Source organism: Hibiscus syriacus, unplaced genomic scaffold (genome assembly GCF_006381635.1).
Source record: "Hibiscus syriacus cultivar Baekdansim isolate YM2019G1 unplaced genomic scaffold, ASM638163v2 tig00110984_pilon, whole genome shotgun sequence".
In the NCBI taxonomy this organism is placed as follows: Eukaryota; Viridiplantae; Streptophyta; class Magnoliopsida; order Malvales; family Malvaceae; genus Hibiscus; species Hibiscus syriacus.
The window spans coordinates 1,143,602-1,169,937 of NW_024062938.1; the positions used below are offsets into that span (position 1 = coordinate 1,143,602).

At 37.3% G+C, this 26,336-nt stretch overlaps 1 pseudogene; it reads left to right on the forward strand.

The window, feature by feature from the left end:
• Window positions 1–466: 466 nt before the first annotated feature.
• LOC120148701 lies at window positions 467–24,752 on the forward strand (annotated as a pseudogene).
• Window positions 24,753–26,336: the final 1,584 nt, after the last annotated feature.

The window sequence follows — 26,336 nt, forward strand, 5'->3', positions numbered from 1 at the left end:
TATTGGTAGATTCAAATTAATAATATAATTAGTTATTTTCCTTTAAAGATTTCGTATTTTTTTAAAAATATTCGAGGTATTACATTTTAAACTTTGGGAAAATTACTTTTTTAGTCACCCATATATTCCTGCAGTTTTGGTCAATAATCGTTAATTTCTTATTATCTGTGATGCTGATGTGTCACCATAAAAAATATCATGTCATCAGTAAAAAAAATAATAAAAATACCAAATATGTGATTCTGATTATTTTTTAACGACGGATGACTAAAACGGAAAAAAACATAATGTTATATATATATATATATAAAATAATTGAATGATCAAAACAGAATCATAAGAATAAGTGGATGATTAAATATTTAATTTACTCAAAATTTTATTATAATTGAGAGATTTAATACCGATTTTAAAAGGGGAAAGAAAAAAAACAGAAGTTTCCAGGAGTCCGCCCAAGAAAAGGGTAAAACGGTGAAGGGAACATCCAAGGGTTTAGCGAGGGTTTTAGCTCTCCATCTCCAAAACTCCCTAAACGATCCAACTTATCCTCCTTAAACCCTCTCCTCCGATGGAATATGCCTTGCTGCCATTTTAACCAACCGCCTCCACTAAGTTTCCATTTCTGCCCCTCTACTGCATCCAAATCCCCTCCAATGCTGAAGCTTCTATCCTCCACCTCCTCTAGCGTTCACTGCCTCACAACGGCAACTCCCACCCTCCGAATCAACCAGGAGGCCAATTCGGTCTTTTATGCCTTGGGATTACTCACCGGTTTGACTCGGAGGAGCCCTAGGAATTCGCTATTCAGGGCTTGCTTCTGTTCTGATTCAAGCGATGGTTCTGGATCCAAACCAGCGGTTGAAGTCGAGGAAAAGGGAGCCGAATCAGAGTCTGGGTCTGATTTGAAAGCAGCGTCGGCAATTGTGTCGACTTACCCCAGGCCAGAGGATTACTTGACGGTTGGTTTCTGAAATTTTGAGTCATTTTCCGGTCGAGTTTGTTTAGTTGATGTGAAATTGCAGTAAAAGAGAGGATAGAAAAGTGTTTTCCCCCTTTTTAAATGATATTGTTTCTATTCAAAACTGTTATTTGTTGCTGAGTTTTTAATGGGTTGTCCCCTTCCATGCTATTGTTTATGGTAAAGGTGGATCTTTTTATACCATTTGTGATGATTTTTTTTGGACTTTCATAAAACACGTTTAATATTGTGGCGTTGATTGGTGTTTCTTGTTCTTGTTTTTTCCCTACAACATAGTCAAACAAATTGTAAGGTTTTTTACTTAAGGGTATATGTTGAAATTAGAACTGCATTTTCGAATAAAGCTCCGTATTTGTTCTCTCCACATATGTTTAATGATTTTTTTCTCCCTTGTTTCAGGTTTTGGCGTTACCTTTACCACATAGACCCCTTTTCCCTGGATTCTATATGCCAATTTATGTCAAGGTATGACATGCTGTCCACTTGCATGGGCTATGTAATTTTCCCCATATGTTTTTACTCTTAGGGTAGTGGTAGACTGGTAGTTAGCATTACATTGCTGAACTCTATGGTGTCTTACAGTATTGCAGTTTATAGCTTAGCTGGCATGATACAATATTAGTTGGTTATTTGCATTATGTGTTTAATGGTATTAATGAAATTTAAACTCTTATCAATTTGATTGTAGATCTTATCTTGACTAACTTGTTCCATGTTACTGCTGCTGAGTTAATTTGACTAGAAGAAGTGGAATATTTCATAGATAAGATTTTTTCCCCTTTTTGGAGCAAACTTGTTTTATAGATCAGGAAAATGTCCACGCTCTGCTCTCTATTCTGCTACTTAACTTTGGTGATAATATCTTTTCCAGTTTGTAGATTTCACTATTAGATAGGAATCTTGATCAATGGATCAATTACAAAGATGCTTTCTTGTGCAGGATCCTAAGTTGCTAGCAGCTTTGCAAGAAAGTCGAAAAAGGCAAGCTCCATATGCTGGTGCTTTCCTTCTTAAAGATGAGCCAGGGTCAGAGTCTAATCCTAGTTCGGACACTGTGAAAAGCGTATATGATATTAAGGGGAAGGAGTTGTATAATCGTCTTCATGAAGTTGGCACCCTTGCCCAGGTATGTATTTTTGTTGCCATTTGTAGAAAAATACGACTGGAAGAATTTCTTCTTCATTTATATTCCACTTAGAGAAAGTTATATATACATGTTATTGTAACTAGAAAATGGGAAGAAAATAAAGAAATCAAATCTAATTTCTAAAGTTACTCCTACAACAAATCAACTTTTTACTTCCTAAGATTTCTATGACAGTCTGTACCATAACCCTATTATTTTAGTAAATAATGTCCTCCTATACTTCGTTAGTGTTAAATGCACACAATTAGAAGCATCTACAACCATATATCATTTTCCTTGATGCATATATCTGTTATGTGATCTTTTCAGATCTCAAGCATCCAAGGAGACCAGGTTATCCTTATTGGTCACAGGCGGCTTCGAATTACAAAAATGGTGTGTGGGAATGATCTTTTTAGCCTTTCAGAATTTGGTGTTTGTTTAATATTATCTATGCCCTGAATAAGTGGACTCTTTGTTAAATGCAAAACCTTCTAAACTTAAAAACATGGTTTCTGAGTAGGTCAGTGAAGATCCTCTTACAGTCAAAGTCGATCATCTCAAGGTATGTTTTTTATTTGTTATCATTTCCGCAATTATGTATGCAAATTTCAAATATAGAATTGATGGTTCCTTGTATGCAATCAATAGTTTAATATTACATATACTCACCTAGTTGTCTTTATCATGCAGGAAAAACCTTATGACAAGGATGATGATGTCATAAAGGCAACATCATTTGAGGTTATATCAACCCTAAGAGACGTTTTGAAAACTAGTTCACTTTGGAGGGATCATGTTCAAACGTATAGTCAGGTGTGTTCTATCTTCTAAAATTTTGATCTATATTTCTTATATCGCTTTATATCTTTGCTTTATTTCTAGACATTTTGTTCCTAAAATATTGCCTTAGAGTAGGTAGATTCTCTATTGAGGATAACATTGCCAATATACTTGAGCAAATGTTCTATGATTAAATTACGTGTTAGTATTATTTCATGGCAATTACTTGAGATAAAAATGGTTATATGTACATCATATTTATATCAATGTACTAGTTGTTTTGATCAGTTTGCTGGAATAAGCTAATGGTTATATATTTTTTTTCTTTTTTGCCTTCTTTCTCAATATATGCAGCATATAGGTGATTTCAATTTTCCAAGATTAGCAGATTTTGGAGCTGCAATATCTGGTGCAAACAAGTTGCAATGCCAGCAAGTTCTTGAAGAGTTAGATGTAAGTGCCTTGGATATATGTTACTATTGGTTACAAATTTTTGAGAGGCGGTTCTGGTTCAGTTTGTTTTGTATTTGGGGATACTGAAGTCACACACTCCTATCATGTTAACGATGTTGTACTGCTCTCTTCACCTTATGGAATTGGCATTGGAATCCATTGTTTACTTTTTATACAGTTTGAGATTGGCGTAGTTATCTTCCTCTCTTTTAACTTGTGCTGTACTGCTCCTAATAGGTGCATAAGCGTTTACAACTTACACTAGAATTAGTAAAAAAGGAAATGGAAATCAGCAAGATTCAGGTACATGATGCCATTACTTCCATAGCACCTCTATATTAATTAAGCCTTTTTATTGTCATTTGATTTAGAGTATTCAAATCATTTGGCGACTATTTTTAGGAATCAATTGCAAAAGCAATTGAGGAAAAGATAAGTGGTGAACAACGCCGATACTTGTTGAATGAGCAGCTTAAGGCTATAAAAAAGGTATTTCATTCCACTGTATTTTTATTTGTTTATTTTTTGCGGTAATGCTTTTACCAATTAGAATGAACTTCATTTGTTCTGGTGCAGGAACTGGGGTTGGAAACAGATGACAAAACTGCACTTTCAGGTTAATTCTGTTCCATGATATATTTGGCTGAATCAGAAGATTATCCACCTGCTTTTCCTCTTTTCTTGTAAAAAATGGAGTAATTCCATTATATGTTTTCATAGAATAGGTACAAGAATATATACAAAAACAGTAGCTTATCTTAGGAAACTTCTATGCTTTTTTTTATAAGAATTTCAGGCCTCGTTAAAAACCTCCTTCTTGATTAATGGAGCTTATATGAACTCCTTAATCAGCGGAAGGAGGAAAAGAGTGCATTAAGATTTTATTGAACCATAAAATTACATAAGATACAACCATCATACACCCCACCAACCAAATAAACTCGAAACAACCATAAAACATCCAAAAATATAAATATAGAATCAGCCAATTCCTTCTTTAGCTAAGGCATCAGCCTCTAAATTGCTTGTCCTATTAACCCATCTAACAACACCTTCTAAAACATTAAGCCTATGAACAATATCTTTAATCAAAAAAGCATAAACATTAGGAACTAGATCCACTTCCTTAATCCAGTCTACCGCAACTTTGCTGTCGCTTTCAATAATCAGACGTCCCTTCCTCTCTCGTAAATTCGCATAGAACATTAGACCCTTCTGAATAGCTTTTAATTCCATAAAAGTTGGAGGGCCGACCAGCAGTTTCCTTGAAATAACTTAAAGTCAAACCCGAGGAGTCCATTAGAACACCTCTTATCCCACTCTTCTTCCAATATCTTGTAGTAGCCGCATCAACATTTAACTTTACAAAACCTTGAGGAGGAGGAGACCAAGGAAATTTAGTTACAAGCCGATTAGGATAAAGAGAGCACAAATCCCCTAATGAAGGGTCTGAAATAAGAGAATCCTTAGGAATAGACACCTCTTTGTACTTAGCAAGGAACCAAGAAGCTAGTCTAAACCTTGCTAGGAAAAAATACTCAGCCAAATCCAACTTTCCCCCTTCAAACACAATAAGATTCCTAACTTTCCAAGTAGTCCAAATAACTGCCCCAGGAATAAAAGACCAAATTGTAGAGGTAGACTTCAAATCCGCCCAAGCAAGTAGGAAGTTTTTCGCATTAACATGCAAAACAGACTTAATCTTCCAGAAATTCAGAAATTTGTTCCAAATCGTCCACACCACTGAACACGTGAAAAACAAGTGCGAGGGAGACTCCACCTCCCTCTTACAAAGAGGGCACATAATGTCTACAATTCCTTGTATTCCCCTTTTAACAAGTTCTGTCCTAACAGCCAGCTTCCCTAACACCACCTGCCACATAAAAGACTCCACTCTAGGTGGAATCTGGCCCCTCCAAATAATCTTCTTCCAGAAATATACCTCTTCCGAATCCGAAATAATGGCTGAACAAATCTTAGTGCCAGATTTAACAGTGTATACCCCATCTCCAGAACCTTTCCAAATCACCCCATCACATAACTCCGTAGATAGAGAAACAGAGGAAATAGCGTTCATCAAGTTAACCCACTGTTCTACTTCCCAGTCGTTTAAATTTCTTCTAAACTGCACATCCCAACTCCAACCCGATGAGCTGTAATTCCCAAATTCAACCAGTTTACCCATTCTGTTTGTGGAAATGGAAAACAATCGAGGGAAAATAATTAGAAGAGGATAGTCCAAAGCCCAATTATCCTTCCAGAACCTAATCAATCTGCCATCCCCAACTCGAAAAGAATACAAACTTCTAAACTTAGAGCCAATACTGTCTTCTTTAAAGTGATTCATAACCACCGATTTCCAAATCCAAGATACTCTTTGTGGGACTTTGCTATCAAACATTAACCAAGATGGATCCATATTGTATTTTGAATAAATGAATTCCCTCCAAACAGACCCCCTTTCATTAGCATACCTCCAAGACCATTTTGCTAGAAGAGCTCTATTCATGAAAATAAGATTTCTAACACCTAAACCCCCCTCGAATTTTGACTTGCACACATTCGGCCAGTTAACCCAATGTATCTTATTTTTACCTACTCCCCCTCCCCATAAGAATTTCGCCATAATGGAGTTAAGAGATTTAAGAACCGCAGCTGGTATCTTAAATAAAGATAAATAATACATAGGGAGCGAACATAGAACCGACTTTATTAAAACCAACCTTCCTGCTAATGACAGTGAAGAAGCCTTCCACCCCTCTAATTTATTCGTAAAATTATTCACCACTGGATTCCAAAGTACTGTAGAGTTTCTAGTAGCACCCAAAGGCAGTCCTAAATATTCAGAGGAAAAACTACCCACAGAACATCCGATAGAATTAGCCCACTGCTGAACTTCTTCCTCGTCCAAATTCACACCAAACAGTTTACTTTTCTTCATGTTGAGCTGTAAACCAGAAATCACTTGAAACACTCTAAGCACCCTCTTCACATTTAAAATCTGCGTCTTAGATGCACCACAAAACATAATGAGATCATCCGCGAACTGTAGATGCGATAATTTGAAAGTAGCCGCATCCCTTCCAATAACCAGTCCAAAAAACAGACCTTGATCCACAGCCTTTAAAATTAGCAGATTGATAAGTTCTCCAATAAAATTAAACAACAGAGGTGATAGAGAGCACCCCTGTCTACGTCCTTTAGCCATTGCAAATTCCTCAGTAGGAACACCATTCACTAAAACAGAAACTGAAGCTGTGGTTACACACTTTCTGATCCAACCTCTCCACCTGGAACCAAATCCCATTTTCTCCATTACTAGAAACAAAATGTCCCAATCAACCGAATTATACGCTTTCTTGAAATCTGCCTTGAAAACACAACCTTTAATACCATTTTTCCTCTAATAATCCACTCATTCATTCGCAATTAAAGAACAATCCAATATTTGTCTCCCTTAGGTGAAGGCAAATTGAGTAGGACTAATTAAGTCTGAAATACAGCTCCTCAACCTCCTCGATAGGCACTTAGATAGGATCTTATATAATCCACCAACTAAGCTAATAGGCCTATAATCATCAAGGTTACCACTGTTAGAGACCTTAGGAATAAGAGTAATAAAGGTATGGTTGATACCATGATCCCAATCTTTCCCCGAATAGAAGTTGAAGAAGAAATTCATAATTTCTCCTTCAAGTACATGCCAATATCTCTTGAAAAAACCCAAATTAAAACCATCCGGCCCCGGGGCTTTGTTGCTATTGCAAGACTTTAAGGTCTCCCATATTTCCTCCTCAGTAAATTCTTTCTCCAAAATTAAACTCTGCTGAATCGAAATTCTGGAAAAATCCAACTCGATTTCTTTCACTTCTAAGGTCGATTTGTCATTAAAAGCCTTAAAGAAGTGTTCTTTGACAGTGGCTTTTATAACATTTGGGTCTTGAATAACATTACCCCTGCTTATAAGAGCATTCAACGCATTTTTTTTCCTTCTAACTGAAGCACATGTATGGAAGAATCTGGTATTTCTGTCCCCATCTTCTACCCATTTGGATCTAGAATTCTGGAACCAAATCTGCTCCTCTATCTTATGCAACTTCCATAATTCTGGCCTTAACTCCTTTAACTCAGCTGCTTTCTCATCATAAGTACCATCTTGCTGCTGTTGGACCTCCACTTCTAATTTTTGAATCTTCAATTCTATTTCTGAAATTAAAGCTCCAGGAAACTTTTCTCTCTTCCCTGCCCAATTTTTAATGGCAATTTTAGTTTTTTTCAGAATTTTGAAAATTCCAGCATTCATCTATATCTCTTTACATTCTTGAATTGAAGAACTGATCACATCCTCAAATCCTGCTTCATCCATCAGATAGTTAAACAGTTTAAACGGCTTTTCCCCCTAATTTACACCTCCATTCTCAATTATTACTGCATTATGATCTGACAATGATCTTGGCAGCAACGATTGTGTTAAATCTGGAAAAGCTGCCAAGAATTGGCTATCAACCAAAAATCTGTCCAACCTTACATAGGTCGGAGAATCTTGGTTACACCAAGTAAACCTACCTCCACTTAATGGCAAATCGATTAAACCTGTATTAAGAAGAAAACGATTGAAAATCTCTAAAGAATTCCTGTTTTGGCCTCTACCAATCTTCTCATCTTCCTGTAGATACACATTAAGGTCCCCTCCAACAAAAATAGGCTCACCTCCAATGAACGTGCTTAATTCTTCAAAAAAACTCTCTTTCTCCTCCTCAACTGAAGGACCATACACATTAATGAATCTGCAACTAAAATTATTTGCCCGAAATCTCCCCGATATAGCAATAAATCTTTTGGATGTACACTGATTTTGCAACTCAAATACATTATCATCCCAAAACAACAGTAATTCCCCTGACGAACCAACCGATGGTGACTCAATAACCCCTTGCAAATTATTTAACCCACTCCTCATAAAAGACCTTTGAATTTTCTCCAATTTCGTTTCCTGCAACCAAAGAAATTGAGGACAGTATTTGGAAACTAGCCTCTGAACAGCCCTTTTTTTTCTCTATTCTATCCAATCCTCTAACATTCCATGTTATTATAGATATCTTTAACATCATCATAAAAAAATCAACCAACTGGTCCCCCCTCAAAATCCTCCTGCTTGTCCATCCTCAAGCCTTTTTCTAAACTAATAATCTTATCCAAAAAGGCTTGTTGTCCTTGTTTAAAGGAAATACCCAACATCTTACTTATCTCCCAAGTAGCTAAAGCTTCATCTAATAAATCTGAAAAACCTGAAGAGGAAGCTGTTGAAATGCTCACTATTTCTAAAGCTTCCCTTAACAAATGTCTTCTAGCTCTTCTGATAAAAAAACCCGATTCAAAGCTGTGATTATCACCCATTAACTGCAATCCTTCAACCACCCTCTCCACACTCATATCCCCCGAATTCGATCCATCATTCACATCCTCACAACCCTGAAACTCTGCATCCACTGACAAGCTATCCAATTGGTTTCCTTTGGAATTTATATTTTTCCAGTCCCTGACGATAAATGCACTTTCTTTCTCAGGCTTAAAATTCAAGATACTTCCCATCCAGTATTTTCTGCCCCTACACCTTTTGTAAACCCTTTTGTAACTTCTGCTTTTCCTTTTCTCTAACGGTACACTTTTGGTACTTAACGAAGTCAGACTTATAACACAGTCTACCCTCAACTTTACTTCCAGAATTATCAATGGTAGGCTCTATCACCCTTAACTCATAATCCTTGGCTCGAAAACCATCATGTTTAATTATCTCTGAATCTGACCTCCTCCCCACATCTTCTCTGCTGTAAAAACTTGACTTAGCCAAATCCTGATCTTGAACCATTTTCCCAAATTTATCAATTTTAATTTTTGGCCCAACAGGAATAATCCTCATTACGTTAGGCCCAGAAAACTCATCTTCTTCTGATTGGGCTTCAGACCCATCAACCGTCATTTTTGAATCTCTCAATCCCAAACCTGCAAACTCACCCACTTTGATACTCCCCCCATACTGCACAACTGACTTTCCATTAATGTCTGATCTAATTTTTGAAATTCTTTGAAACCGATTATCCCCACCAACTCCACCAAGCCTGATAGCTGCGCCCTGTTCCATCCAACTGTCCACTCTCTGACGGTTTTCTTCATCTGATCTAGCAGAACCTTCCTCATTTTCTGACCATATCTTGTCTCCTTCATTCTCAGTCATGAACGATCCAAACTGTCCCTCATCGGAACTGACCACTGGAGGATTTGTGGAAAAGAAAATAGTCTCATCATTCGTCGATCCATTCTTCATGGTTACTTTGAAAGATCTTCCATATGCTCCAATAGTAATCTGATCTGGAACATCAAAAGGACTTGCCACCCTAATTAGCAATCTTGCCTTTGTAAGATCTTCCCTGTGTTTAGTGTCATCAAGAATATCTATCACCCTTCCCCATCTCCCTGCTAAACTTTCAAGGAAAGATTCATTCCAGCATAAAAGAGGTAACCCAAAAAACTCCACCAAGCAAAAAGCCAAAGGAACACCATCTTCGTTCAGTAATGGCTCTAAACGATCAAACCAAAATTGAAGATCTTCTTTCTTCTTCATCCAAGCGTCTGACATTTCTTCAACTGATTTAAAGATTATTACACAAGAGTTCCAGACATACCCCCATCTAACAATCTGGACGTATTAGCCTTCATTTACTAAAGCATTATGAACTAACTCTAACTCAAATGAATGCTTGATAATCCCCGTCAATGATCTTTTAACCCAGCTCGAGCTCTCAGATGAAATGTGCATCTGCATGATGTTTTTCCTGACTTTTCCCCTGTTTTGAGCATCGACGGCCATATCTTTGACCTCCAGAACACTCCTCGACCTCCTGTTCGACATCAATGCATCTTTGTACGATCTGTCATCCCTCAAACTTCTAAGAACATCATCTGGTTCTTTTGGATTCGATATATCAGCAGTGATCGGACAAGCATCCTTCTTTAAATCTTTATTATTACGCTCTACCCATGCACGGGATTCATTGTATCTTGCGACTCCAACCGTGATCCTTCTCCCATCTATGGTCGCTCCATTAAGGTTTTCTACAGCCCTTCTCAAACCATTCTCATTTCCAAACTGCACAAAAGCAAAAGTGGAAAATCTGTATTTTGGATTTCTAGTTTCCTTAGGGATATAGACTCTCTGAACTAGACCATGAACTAAAAACATTTCCCTTAATGCACGTCTTGACACTCTCCGACTAAGATTATCCACAAACACCTTCCAAATCTCCTCGGAAAAAAATTACTTTTCGCCCTTTCTCTCACAACTTCTCTCTCCCTCTCTCTCATCTTTTGTAGCTTCAGTGAATACGTGACAACTATTTGATAGATTATGCTCCTATGTTGAATGTACTAATTTGTGGAATAGCATCCGTCGATTGTGTTCAGATTTTCTCCTTTCATGGCCTGGTATGATTTGCTAACCTACCTTAGCATATCTAATTCACTGATAATGAGTGATATTGCTTCACAACCTTTCATGTATGAACGATAATGTATCGTTATTCTTTATCATCCACATTGATATTGTTTCTGTACCTCGGTAACTTTGGATTTAAAGATACATCAAATTTCCCATTAATGTAAGATACAACAAATTTTGTGGAGACTTCTATGCTAGGTAAGTGGCCTATTCTAGGTAAGAACTAAATCCCTTAAAGTTAGGGATTGTAAGACATTCTATAAGATTCTACTTAATCACATAATCTTCCCTTAATTAGGATTCTACTTTCTGACACTCCCCTCAAGCTGGGAATGGATATCCTCCATTTTCAGCTTGCTTACTAATTTTTGGAAACACTTCCCAGGTAACCCCTTGGTAAGTATATTAGCAATCTGGTCTCCCATAGACACATATGGTGTACAAATTAACTCACTATCGAGCTTTTCTTTTATAAAATGTCTGTCCACTTCAATACGATTCGTTCTATCGTGTTGAACTGGGTTATGTGCCATGTTGATGGCTGATTTATTATGGGCTTAAGGAATTATGCTGCTGGTGTGGGGATTATTCCATCGGAATTCGAGGATGTGGTGGAGCACGAGAATGTGCTGGATCAAGGGGCTAGAGAGTCAGTTTTTGAAAGCAGCGAAAGTTGTATGTCTGCACGTGATAGAGAGAGAATATTGGATTTTTTTGATTCATCCAACTTGGATGGTCGGTTAAAGGCAAAGGTGATGAAAAACGTGATTAACATTATTAAGAGGCGTGCTATTAGTAGTTCCAAGGGTGTGGAGGCCCATCAGGATGGGGATGCCCAACAGGTTGGGGCGGTGGTTGACAGGATGGATGGCAGAGATATATCGGGGTTAGCAGAGAAAGTTTCGGGTCCCCAATTAATGGCCTGATACAGCCAAATCAAGCAGCAGTAGAAGGTTCAATGTGTGGGAGATTTGTATGTTCTGGGAGCCAGATTATGATTCCATTTTTCCAGCTTTGGAGCCAGAGTCTATAGTTTGGTTTTCTGCCCTCTTCGTGTGGATGGAAGCTCCTGGATGTCTGTGTTTTATTTTGGATACTATGGTTTGAGTCAGCTGTCATTTTTTCTCTCTTTTTTAGGTGTTCTGTTTTCTGGTGCTCTCAGAGTCAAGAGTTAGACTTTTAGTTGGGTCAGTCCTTTTGAGGCTGTTGTGGTTGATATTAGGTTGAGCTACTGTTGCTGCTATGGGGGTGTTTTTTGGTTGTTTTATGGTGTTTTGTTTTATGTACGGGGTCGATATCTGGATGTATTTTGGTGTTCTTATGTTCAATGAAATCCTAAGGCACTCTTTTCCTCCTTCCGCTGATTAAGGAGCTTCTCTTTAAGTCTCTATAATCAAGAGGGAGGTTTTTAATGAGGCTTTCAATTCCTATCAAAAAAAAAAAATTATCACAATATAACTTCATTGGGCATTCCCACTTGATCTTCAAGTCTTCCAGAATTATTCTTAGCCATAATAGTTCACAAATTCCGAGAGTCATTGCTCTAAACTTAGCCTCTGCACTTGAACTAGCCACCACATTTTGTTTTTTTCTCCTCCAAGTCACAAGGTTCCCCCCCCCCCCCCCGAAAAGGGGCAATATCTAGAGGTTGACCTCCTGTCCTCCATTGACCCTACATAGTCAGCATCAGTATAAGCTTTTAGAGTTAATTTTCTTCCTTTTTTAAACATAATTCCTCTGCATGGTGTGCCTTTTTAATTACTGCAGAATCCGATTAACAACCCTCAAGTGTGAGTCTTTAGGATTGTGCACAAACTGGCTCACTACTCCAACTGCATAGGCAATGTCTGGTCTGGTGTGTGATAAATATACAAGTTGTCCTACCAGTCTTTGATAGGAGCCTCTATCAACGACTACACCTTCTGTTGTATCTCTAAGTTTGTGGTTGGCTTCTATTGGTGTTTCTGCTGGTTTGCACCCCAATTTTCCCGTTTCTTCCAACAAGTCTAGGGTATATTTTTGCTGAGATATGAAGATTCCTTGTTGAGAATGTGCCACCTCGATTCCAAGAAAATATTTCAATTTGCCAAGTTTCTTGACTTTGAATTCTTTCACCAAGCACCTTTTGAATTTATTCATTCCCTTTAAGTCATCTCTTGTAACTATAATATCATCCACATAGACTAATAGGATAGTTACTCCCCCTGAATATGAGTGCTTCACAAACAAGGTGTGATCGCCTTGACTTTGCTTATAACCTAGCTTTAGCATCACCTTAGTAAATCTACCAAACCAGGCTATTGAGGACTATTTTAGTCCATACAATGCTTTTTTTTAATTTGCACAATACTTGCTTAGTGATAGAACCGAAACCTGGTGGAGTCTCCATATACTCTTCCTCCTTGAAATCTCCATGTAAGAAGGTGTTTTTAATGTCAAAATGTTGAAGTTTCCACCCTTGATTGGCAGCTAGAGACGGCAAAATTCTCACAGTATTCATTTTGGCAACTGGAGCAAACGTCTCGAGGTAATCTATCCCATACGTTTGAGAATACCCCTTGGCTACCAACCTTGCTTTGTACCTCTCAAGTGTACCATCTGATGTACTTCACTGTAAATACCCATCTACACCCTACTGTCTTCTTTCCTTCTGGCAATTTTACTAAGTCCTATGTCCTGTTTTTCTCAAGAGCTTCCATCTCCACCTTCATGGCATTCTTCTAGTTCTCATCCTCTAACGCCTCAGATACATCTTTAGGAATGGTAATGGTGTTTAGGCTGGTAAGAAAAATTCTGGTATGACATGAATAGGTACCTCGGGTTTTGTGTGCAGGCTCTTTTCCCTTTTCTAATTGCAATGGGAAACTCGAGATTCCTTTGATCAGTAGGTTTATTAGAAGTTTCAGTAACAATATTTTGATCAAGTATGGGTTCTGTATTTACCTCACTTTGGATAGGAGAGGGGGATGATTGAACTTGCATTGGCGTCTTCCTCCTCGAGTAGATCAATAAGGGACGATTAGTATCCTGATCCCTTTGCTGAAGTGCATTAGGAGTAGTTTCAGTGGATTTTGTGGACTGTTTGTGGGAGTATGTTGGGACGAAACAGAATCTGGTTGCTGGTTACTGTTTTGAGTGGCTGGAGTGGGAGAAGGAAGGTCAAGAAGTGGCTGGATAAGGAACAAATCTTTGTTCTTTTCTTCCTTGAAAGATATCTCCCCCTGAAGATAAGGACGAGTAAAGTAGCTTTCCTGTTCTACAAAGGTAACATCGTCAGAAACGAAATACCTTCTTGTAGGCGGATGGTAGCATTTATATCCCTTTTGAGTAGAGGATGGCCCTCAAAAACACACTTTAAACACATTTTTTTGAAATAGGAGTGCTCTCTAATGACAAGTATATGTCCAAATTTTCTTTCAGCTACTCCATTCTGTTGGGGTGTATTAACACACGAGGACTCATGTATAATACATCTCTCTTGAAAATAGGGTGACGGGATACAATTGAAGTAATCTCTGGCATTATCTGACCGGAATCTCTTTATTTCAGCCCCAAATTGGGTTTTGATCATGGTATAAAAGTTTTTAAAGACAAAATTAACATTAGACTTCTGTTTTAGGGGAAAGATCCAAGATACTCTTGTGCAGTCATCAATGAAAGAAACAAACCAACGAGCCCCAGATATATTTAAAACAGTAGCTGGCCCTCAAATATCACTATGGATAAGATCAAAAGGATTAGGATTTCTTTTATTGTTTTTTGGAAAGGAGGTGCGCTTATGTTTTGCTAATTCGCAGATGTCACAGTGAAAATTTTCTACACTGAATTTTTTTAACAACGAGGGAAACATGAGTTTTATAACTTTAAAGGAAGGATGACCAAGGAGAAAATGATGAAGCAATATTTGATCTTTATTGGTTTGGGAATCTGACATAAGGGATAACAGTGAGGAATTCAGGACACTAATCCTTCCTCCGGGGTCTTCAAGATAGTATAGACCGTTGACTTCCTCGGCACGTCCAATCATCCTCCTCGACTCTATTTCCTGAAAAATACATTAGTTTGAACGAAAAAGAACGCAGGAGTTGGCATCTTTGGTGATTTTTTGGATCGAAATAAGGTTGGTGAATAACGTAGGAATATGGAGAACATTTTTTAGAGTGAGGGTTTAACTTATGATGATATTCCCTTGCCCAACCACTGTTATTGTTCCATTAGCTACTGTTATTTTCTTATTGCTCGAACAAGGTGTATAGGTGACAAATCTAAGTGAGGAATTGGTCATATGGTCTGTAGCCCCTGAGTCTATTACCCAGGAACCTTGGGAATATGTATCCAAGGATTTAGAGATTTGAGAAGAGGATATACCTGAGAAAACCAGACTACAAGTACCTGTGGATGAGGGTTTTTCCAGAGACTCCAGCAAGTTTTTAAGTTTCTCAATTTCTTCTTTGTTGAATTCAGCAGGCTGTTCTTGAGAATTTTCAGCAAGCTGTTTTGTAACATATGCACGTCCTTGCTCCTTTGATGGTCTTCCTTTTTCTGAGAAATTCAAATTCCTGTTTGTTGTTTGTGGCTTCCCATGGAGTTTCCAGCATTTTTCTCTTGTATGACGAGGCTTCTTACAATAGGTGCACCATAGAGAGTCCTTGCTTGCTGTTTGCTGCCTATTACCCTCATTTATTATCTGTTCTAAGCCAGATTTCCTCTCGGTTACAGCCCTTGTGACCAGTGCTGAACTTTCTATTTGAGTGGTTTCGATCATCACCCCTCTTCTTCCTTCTTCAGCACGTATGATTGCAATTACCTCATTTAGTGTGGGCAGATCCTCCTTTCCAAGAATTTGGATTCTTACCGCATCAAACTCAATATTTAGTCCAGCAAGGAAATCATATATATGATCTTTTTCTACAAACCTTTTTAAAATGGCTGCATCTTCACTGCATCTCATTTGGATACACTGATAGTGACCCATTTCTTGCCACAAATTTGCAATAAGTTGGAATATTTCGTGATTGATCTGTTTCCTTGCTTGGTAGACGAGATCTTGGTCTTGATTCATAAATCTGGGCTGCTTTTCGAACCTTTGAATAGGTCTGTTTCACTGCCTCCCATATCTCTTGTGCTGTGTTTAAGAACATGCACGTATCACTGATTTCTGGAATCGTGGAATTCCACAGCCATGACATTACAAGAGAATCCTGTTCATCCCAAGCTTCGAACCTAGGATCTCCTGCCTTAGGTCCAGATCCAAGTAGATGGCTTAACTTTCCTCTCCCCTTTAGGAACGTTCGAACTAGTTGAGACCACCTAAGATAATTTTTTCCATTCAGTCTATACGCTGATTTTATGTTCTGCAAGTCCCCTGTTGAACTAGAATAGTTCCCCTCATTCCCCTGGACTTCTTGAGCAGTATCAGAACTGCTGGTGTCGACTACTTCCACCATTTTCGTACTAGGTACTTAAATGATTGTTTTGAGACAAATCGGAGGCTGCTAGGGGAAAAAAACTGTGCCTAGGATTGAGCTATACTTACTCTGATACCATGTCAACAATGGAGTAATTCCATTATATTTTTTCATAGAATAGGTACAAGAATATATACACAAACAGTAGGTTATCTTAGGAAACTTCTATGCTAGGTAAGTGGCCTATTCTAGGTAAGAACTAAATCCCTTAAAGTTAGGGATTGTAAGACAATCTATAAGATTCTACTTAATTACATAATCTTCTCTTAATTAGGATTCTACTTTCTGACACCTCTCTCTCCCTTTCTTTAATAAATAGTGATTTGCAAGCATGGATGGTTCTCTTGAACCTAATTTATTGTTGGGGTTAATGAATTTGCAAACAAACCCTTCTAAAAAATAATTTCCATACATCTGTTTAACTGCTTGTTGAAATCAGTTTGTCATAAGGGGGTATCTGGAATTCCAAAAGTTTGGTACTTTTGAAGCTATATGATTTTTAGTTTTATATTTTTGAATCTTTCATGCGTCCTTTTCTATATGTTCATTTTTCTTCATTGCAGCGAAGTTCAGGGAAAGACTTGAACCAAATAGAGAGCAATGCCCACCTCATGTCTTGCAAGTTATTGAAGAGGAACTAACAAAACTGCAGCTGTTAGAGGCCAGTTCAAGTGAATTTAATGTAACTCGGAACTATCTGGATTGGTTAACAGTAATACCTTGGGGAAATTACAGGTTCGTTTCTTCTTGCAAAGGAACACTTGTTAAGACTTAGATTATGCGATGTCTTAGGATGAGTTATCATTGAATATATATATTTTTTTGATAGGAATGGAAGGCCTCGTTAAAAACCCCCTTCTTGATTAAGGAGCTTGATAATAAGCTCCTTAATCAGCGGAAGGAGGAAAAGAGTGCTTTGGATTTTATTAATAATGAAAAATTACATAAGATACAACCATAACCAATACACCAATAACAGTACATAAAACTTAAAAACACCCCCTGCCATAAAAGTCTTCACTGTAGACCAGAAAACCACAGTTGAATCCTAACAATCAACCTATCCCACTCTTAGCTAGATTGTCTGCCTCCCCATTACACGCTCTTGGAATCAACCTCACTGAATGTACCTTACCAGTGATGAGAGGCGAAATCTGATAAACAATAGACGATAAGAAAACAGGAGCCAAACCCGGGGCCTGAATCCATTCCACTGCAGACTTACAATCACTCTCAACAATCAACCTACCAACAGATTCCCAACGCGATGACAAATATTTCAATGTCTCTTTTAATAGCCTTTAACTCAACAAGTGGAGGAGTTCCTTGACCAACATTCTCTGAAAAAGTCAAAAGGGTGTAGCAATTCCAATCTCTTAAAATACCACCGATCCCTCCACCCAAGCCATCTCGCCTAACAGCTCCATCAACATTCATCTTAAGAAAATCTAGTGGGGGGAATCCATCTTATGACATGACATTCTTTGGGTTTTGATAGAGAAAACCCATCTGCAAGAAAAGGATTACCAATCAGCACATCCTCCTGTATCGAAATCTTAGGGAACCTGGCTAGGAACCATTTAGAAAGCCTGAATCTGATAGTGAAGAACAGAGACAGCCTATCAAGAGAAGATCCTTCGAACACCATTGCATTTCTTACTTTCCAAATCGACCAAAAAATGACTCCTGGAATGAACTTCCAAATCATCGAGTTCTCCCTCAACTCACCCCAGGAACAAAGAAGAGAAGGAGGGTCTTTGGGTATAACGAATGATAAGTCCCAGAAACTAACTATTTTATTCCATAATTCCCAAACAACGTGACAAGAAATGAACAAATGCTGCACTGATTCCTCCTGTTTCTTAAAAAAAGGACACATGATATCATCCCCTAGAGATAATCCTCTCTTAACCAACTCAGTTTTAACTGCCACTTTCTGATGAGCAAGCTGCCACAGGAAAGCTTCCACTCTAGGTGGAGCAAATCTCAGCCAAACCCCTTTACACCACGACACACTGCCCCCAAACACATTACCAAAAATATTTCTGCAAGATTTAACCGAAAACAATCCATCCCCACTCGCAGACCAAGATAGGTAATCTTCCACCAACTCTGATAGTTGAATATCCTTCAGCTTAGACATCAAATTCATCCACTGATTCAATTCCCAATCGCACAAGTTCCTTCTTGTTTCAACATTCCACACCCAACCACTCGGTTCCAAGCTACCAAAATCTACAACCTTCCCCCCTTTAATAGGTGAAAGCACGAAAATTCTAGGAAACATAATTTTTAGTGGAACATCATCTGCCCATACATCATTCCAAAAGGAAATAGATTTTTCATTTCCCACTTGCAACTTCGCATTTGATCTAAGACAATCACCTTCCGAATCATTCTTCAAAAAATTATTTGCAATACCTCTCCAAATCCAAGAAGATTGTGAAGTAACCTCCCTAATAGACATTGTATTGCGACTAACCTTTTGTTTGCTACACAACACACATTTCCATAGGGAATTTTTATCATTAGCAAATTTCCACACCCACTTACCCAGTAGAGCCCGATTAGTGAGGTTCAAATCTAGTACACCTAGACCACCACATTCCAATGGCCTACAAATGTACTCCAATTCACCCAGTGAATCTTCCTCTTTTCCTCCTTATCTCCCCATAGAAAATTAGCTAATAATGAATTTAACTTCTTACCAATTTTGCAAGGCATTTTAAACAGCGATAAGAAAAAATTGGTAAGGAAGTTAATACCGACTTCAATAATACTGTCCTTCCAGCTAAAGACAAACAGGAAGCTTTCCACCCAGCAAGTTTGGAACTGAAGTTCTTAAAAACAGGATCCCATAAAACTTCTGAATTTTTCTTAGCACCCAGGGGAAGACCCAAATAGTCTATTGGAAAAGAAACAACTGAACAGCCCACTCGTCCTGCCCAATCTGTTAATACATCCTGCTCCATATTAATTCCAAACAGCTTACACTTTGCCAAATTTAGATGCAAACCTGCCATCATACTAAAAATCCTCAACACCCTTTTAACATTCTTGATCTGAGTTAGAGATGCTTGACAAAAAATGATTAAGTCATCGGCGAATTGCAAATGAGACAATCTAGCAGAATTTTCCGATTTCCCAATAACAAAACCTTGGAACAAACCCCTGTCGACTGCTTTAGAAAGCATCAAGTGGAGCATCTCACCTACAATGTTAAACAAGAGCGGAGAGAGACTACAGCCTTGTTTTAAGCCTTTGGCCATAGGAAACTCTTCCGAAGGAGACCCATTAACGAGTATCGAGATGGAGGCTGTTGAAAGGCACTGAGAAATCCACGAGGACCATCTATTCCCAAAACCCATCTCTGGCATTGCTCTAACTAGAATTGGCCATTCAACAAAATCATAAGCTCTACGAAAATCAACCTTTAGAACTACCCCTTTCAACCCTTGTTTTCTTCAATAGTCGATTCCTTCATTCGCAATAAAAGCTCAATCCAACAGCTGTCTCCCCGGTACAAAAGCAAACTGGGATTGACTGATTATATCCCCAACACAGCAACTCAATCTCTTAGATAAAACTTTAGAGAGGATCTTGTATAGACTGCCTACAAGGCTAATAGGTCTAAAGTCCTCCATACTGACCGGATTAATCTTCTTCGGGATAAGCGTGATAAATGCGTGATTAACCCCATGTTCCCATTTCCTGCCCAAGTAAAAATCCTGAAAAAAACTTCATTACATGCTCCTTTAAACTAGGCCAACAATTTTTGAAAAAACCCATGGTGAAGCCATCCGGACCTGGTGCTTTAGAACTGTCCGATGAGGCTATCGCTTGCCATACTTCCTGTTCTAAGAACTGCTCCTCTAGTTTTTTAGATTGATCCCCTATCAGCTTTGTAAAATCTAGAGATAAATCTTCTACTTCCATTGTTAACTTGAAATTGTAGGCTTTCTTAAAATACTCTGCAATATGCAACTTGATCATTTTCGGATCTGAGATCACACAACCATTAAAGTTCAAACTTGTAATTTCATTTCTTTTACTTCTGTTTAGTGCAGACAAGTGAAAAGATCTTGTATTTCTGTCCCTATCCTTAATCCATCTCGCTCTTGATTTCTGAAACCATATACTTTCTTCAATCCTATACAACCTCCAAAGATTCGATTTGAACTGCATCAACTGGTCCCACTGGTGGAACGAAAGTTCCTCCATTAAGCAAACTTCCTCCTAACCTTCTCCTAAGGGACTGAGAACAAATTTCCAGCTTTGTTTCTTGAATGAGAAGAATGCACGGCTTGTGCTTCTTGACCATATTTGCTATAGCTCTTGATTTTTCTTTTTACCCATACCCCTGACGTTCCATGTAATGATCTTAATCTTCATCATATAAACAAGTATAAAACCAAAACCTCAAAGCAAAAAAGCAAACAAAAACCTATTCCCCCGGTTCCATCCCTTCCCTATTTTCAACCAAGCCCTCCTCAAGGTTAATAATTTTTTCCAAAAATATCTTCCTGATTTTCAAATACATTATTGTTACTATGTATATTAATTTATAACCCTGTAATTGTTATGCCTGAAGGTGTGGCTAGAAGAAAAAACAACTCAGCTAACTTTAAGAGTTCCATATCTTTTCTTATTTCCAATGTCCTTCATTTCTCTTTGCAGTGATGAGAATTTTGATGTTGTCCGGGCACAAACAATTCTTGATGAAGATCATTATGGATTGACTGATGTTAAGGAAAGGATATTGGAATTCATAGCTGTCGGAAAACTCAGAGGAACTTCACAAGGTTGGTCTAGTTTCTTTTTTCTTATAGAAAATGCCATTGAATGGGATGTTTGATGTTTTCGTCTCGGTGGTTTTCATCAGACGGCCATATGCAATACTATATTATCTGTATCAGTGATTATAATCATAATAGCTTAAAGATGCTTGAGAAAGTGCAGCCTTATTCATAATGGGAGAACTTGAACTTGAAAGAAAAAAAATCCTCGGCATGAATTAAAATAAAGACGAATCATTTTACCTTTAGGATGAACCATGTTCTTGAAAATTTTCTTAAAATAAAATTGGACACAGTTGACCTTTTCCACTTGTATTCCATTGTAGTGAAGTAGCATTGATCAATTTCCACTTTGTACCTGAATATTCTGAACAACAGATGGCAGTGAGAGCAATCTGAAACTAATTGCAGTGATAAATATGTTTGGCTGCTATGATATGCTAAATATTGAATGACACGATAAACCAGTTCTTTGGGTATGGCTGCTTCAATGTTTCAAAAAATTTCTGTTAAGCAACTTTTATTATTCTTTTGCCTTTCAGAATTAAAAGGTTTTTAAGTTTTGTTCGATGAATCAAAATCTCTGGAAACCAAACCCTTTTTATTGTTTCCTTTGATATAAATTTGTTCTTGCAAGGAATAGGGTTGTTGATATGGCACTCTCTAGTTTGATTTTGATGTCTTTTCAGTCTGAAATGTTGTTTCCTACCGTGGTTTTGTTAAATTAATCATATCAAGTCCAATCATCATTGATGCATGAAAGTTAAAGCTGTATAAATTGGCCATCTATTTTAATTTCAAAATAACAGCAAAAGTCTGATTCATGATCTTTTAATATTGCAGGTAAAATTATCTGTCTCTCAGGCCCACCTGGAGTGGGCAAAACTAGTATTGGCCGTTCCATTGCCCGAGCATTGAACCGTAAGTTTTTCCGATTTTCAGTTGGGGGACTCTCTGATGTTGCTGAAATCAAGGTTGTTACCTTTCTGTGCTCTTTTTGAGATAGTAAACATCTCAATATCATTGTATTGATCCCTTTTCTTATATCCTAATTTGTATCCAGGGGCATCGTCGAACCTATATTGGTGCTATGCCAGGAAAGATGGTGCAGTGCCTAAAAAATGTTGGGACAGCAAACCCTCTTGTACTCATTGATGAGATAGACAAGGTATCTTAAAAGCTAATATTTGAAAACTTTGCATTTATAGTTTATTTTTGGGTTTCTGTAATGATTTGCTTCTCACTCAATTCCTCGGAGATGAGCTTTTTACCATTTAGTGTTCTTGAATTTGATAATGGCTGACCATTTGAATTCTACCGTAATGACAGCTGGGGAGGGGATATGCTGGTGATCCAGCGAGTGCTTTGCTAGAGCTACTTGATCCCGAGCAAAATGCTAACTTTTTGGACCACTATCTTGATGTCACAATTGACCTATCAAAGGTGTGATTGTTGATTTGTAGGATCTATGTTAGCTTACTTTGCCTTGTGATAATTTTCAAGCATCTCTTTAATATTTATGATAGAAACTTGATGCCTCACATATGATGAGCATTTTGTTGCAGGTTCTGTTTGTTTGCACTGCAAATGTCGTGGACAACATACCAAATCCTCTCTTGGACAGAATGGAGGTAATTGCCATTGCTGGTTATATCACTGATGAGAAAATACACATCGCCAGAGACTACCTAGAGAAAACTGCACAAGAAGCATGCGGTGTTAAACCTGAACAGGTCTTTTTGTTATAAATTTTACCAGGATGGTATTTATGTTATCTGACGGATATATTTGAGAAAAAAAGGAGTGTTTTGACTTCTCTTCATGCTGTTTCGTCCAGGTTGAGGTAACTGATGGAGCTCTTCTTGGCCTAATAGAAAACTACTGCCGAGAAGCAGGGGTTAGAAACCTTCAAAAGCACATTGAAAAGATCTATCGTAAGGTTTGCTCAGCTTTCCTTGTGATGATGAAAAACTAGTGTTACGATGGTTACTAGGTTTCAATCATAAAACATTACAAGAATCTGTCACATTGGTTCACATGCACGTAAACTTTCCTGTCTTACCTCTTTAGGAATTGTATGGAATGTAGGACGTGGATTATAACTATGTTGATGTATGGCAGATTGCTCTTCGACTTGTGAGGGAAGGATCATCAAATGAACCTGTCATTAGTGGAGAGGTAGTCCTACCGACTGAAGCCGAAGCTGAAGTTGTTGATGCAACTGATCAGCATGCAGCTGCAAACGAGACCACTGTTGAAGTTGAATCTGTAGGGAATAGCAGTCATGAACTTAAATCTGAGTCCTCAGTTCAGACAACTGACCAGTCTGACGCAAAGGTATTTTAAAAGTAATCCACTTGAAAAGATGGTTTTAGGCATTGAGAAAACAACTAACATTTGTAGCAAGAAACAACTATGGCACCTTCAATAGGTTGTGTAAAAGTTATCCACCTGAAAAGATGGTTTTGGGCATTGGGAAAACTTCTAACATTTGTAGCAAGAAACAACTATGGCATCTTCAATAGGTTGTGCTAATTGTTAGGCTATTATCCCCTTCATGCTTTAGTTTGAGACAATGTGACCCAATTGCTTATTGCTCTAATTGGTCTTTAAAAAATCTTTTTTCTTCAGGATGCAACAGAAACTGAGAAACTTCAGACAACTGAAACAATAAAGGCAGTTGAAAAAGTGTTGGTGGATCCCTCAAACCTAACCGATTTTGTTGGAAAACCAGTTTTCCATGCAGAGCGCATCTACGATCAGACTCCGGTTGGGTTGTGATGGGTCTAGCTTGGACTGCCATGGGTGGTTCTACTTTGTACATTGAAACTACTCTTGTTGAGCAAGGAGAAGGGAAAGGTGCCCTTCATGTCACTGGTCAACTTGGAGATGTTATGAAAGAAAGTGCACAAATTGCTCACACACTAGCCAGAGCCATTTTGCTAGAGAAAGAACCAGATAACCCATTCTTTGCCAATACCAAGCTCCATCTCCATGTTCCTGCTGGGGCCACCCCTAAAGACGGTCCCAGTGCCGGTTGCACTATGATCACATCTATGCTATCCCTCGCTATGAAGAAGCCCGTTAGGAAGGATCTAGCAATGACAGGGGAAGTGACTCTAACTGGGAAGGTTCTTCCAATTGGAGGGGTAAGCTTAAATAAACCTTCTTTCTGGTCATGTAATCATTACCATGTTAAATTCCATGCATTCTCCAACCTTGAGCTTTATGATTGTCTCTACGTAAATATGCTTGGGTCTTTCCTCTTTCTTTCGTCTTTGAACTTACGAAAGTGAATATCAAAATCATCAGGTGAAGGAGAAAACAATAGCAGGAAGGAGGAGTGAAGTGAAAACCATTATATTCCCATCTGCAAATAAACGTGATTATGATGAGCTTGCGCCAAATGTAAAAGAAGGCCTTGATGTGCACTTTGTGGATGACTACAGTCAGATTTTCAATTTAGCATTTGATAATAATACAGAAAATTAGGTTCTCGTCGCCAGCAACACAGCAGACAGATTGTTTTTAGATAACGGCTTTCTGCCTAAATATTCCCTGTAATTTATTGGACACCAAGACCCAATTTGTACTGTGATACACCAACATTTTTAATCCAGATATCAAAAAGCAGAGCACAAATTTGACAAGTGCTCGAAAATAGATATGAATTCATTTTCAGAAATGAGAAATAAATTGGCAAACTTTCTTGTTTCCACCAAATGCAGCTCAATTGTTCATTTCATTTAGTCAACGGTAAAAGCTCAATTGTTCCATCTAGTCTACGGTAAACTATCAATTGATCATTTAATTATTTTTATTTCAATCATATTTAAATTTAATTGTTTTGTTTAATGGATATTTTTCTCAATGTTATTGTGTCCATATTTTCTTTTGATTTATGTTTAGCCAGCGGCAATATTAATTTTAGTATTGATTGTCGATAATAAGTTATTATTAGTTTTTTATATTATGTATTTTTCCCCTTTTGTTCTTATCAATTTGAATAAAATTTTGTCCTGTGGCATGTGTTTATTTGCTCTTGTGGCACGTGTTTTCTCTACTATTGTTGTATGACCCATATGATTTTTGGTAAGCCTTTCGTATACTTTTGCGGTTGTTTTGGTGCTCACACAAAGATCATCACAATATTTGTTTTTAATTGGTTTGTCGATAGTAATGTATAGTTAGATTCTCTCTTTGGTAAAAATTATTTTTCGATATAATCATATTTGTGTAGCGAATCAGCCTACCAAATAGTTTGATTCGTTCATCACTCCTTTATCACTTTGTAAAGCGTCTCGATCAACATGGACGAGGAGCTTTTATGAAGGTTATTGGTTCTTTGATGTTTGGTTGTCATTCTCAATGGAATGTTTTATTTTTTTTGTATCTTTGGGTTTAATAATTTTGTTTTTGTATGAATTTTTTTGGTGATTATTGTCCTCATTTTTTTCTATGCTTAGAAACGTTGTAATTCTGATTTCTTTTATTATTTTTATTAATGAAATTCAGTTATCATTCTTAAAAAATAATTGATTTAACGAAACAATAATATGTTACAATATAATAATTTTAATTCTAAAATTTAGACTTTTTTAAATTAGGTATTCTAGAGTTTTTTATATAATAAAAAACAACAGAAATTTAGAGAACAAAAATATAACACACTTTTAATTAATAAATTATTATTAACTTTTTCTAAATTAAAAATGGAATTAAATTAAAAACAAGAGGTGATGGTGAGTTGTGGCCAACAACATGAGATTTCGGTTGAATTTAAGGTTTAGATTGACATTTTATCATGGTTTTCAGAATCGGACCGGTTAGCGAATCGGCCATGCTACCGGTTCACTGGTTCAAACGGTTGAACCGGTTCTACCGGTCGGAAGAACCGGACGACGTCATAATTATGTAAAAAATTAAATAAAAATACCAAAATATTTAATAAAAAATAATTTTTTATATCACAATTCATATTCAAAGCAAGTCATAACATATATAAGTTAAAAACCATAAAATCAAGTGAAACAAAATGATTCAAATTAACTACAACATAATATTTAAGGTAAAACATATTAAATAATAAATATAATATATAACTATAATTAAAAAATAAATTTGGGGCTAAAAAATCATAACAAAATGATATTGTTTGGTTTAATTTTTTTTAAAAACAATCTCACATGGCTAAGAAACATAGAAGATCATCCCAACTAACTTCTATGAATAATAG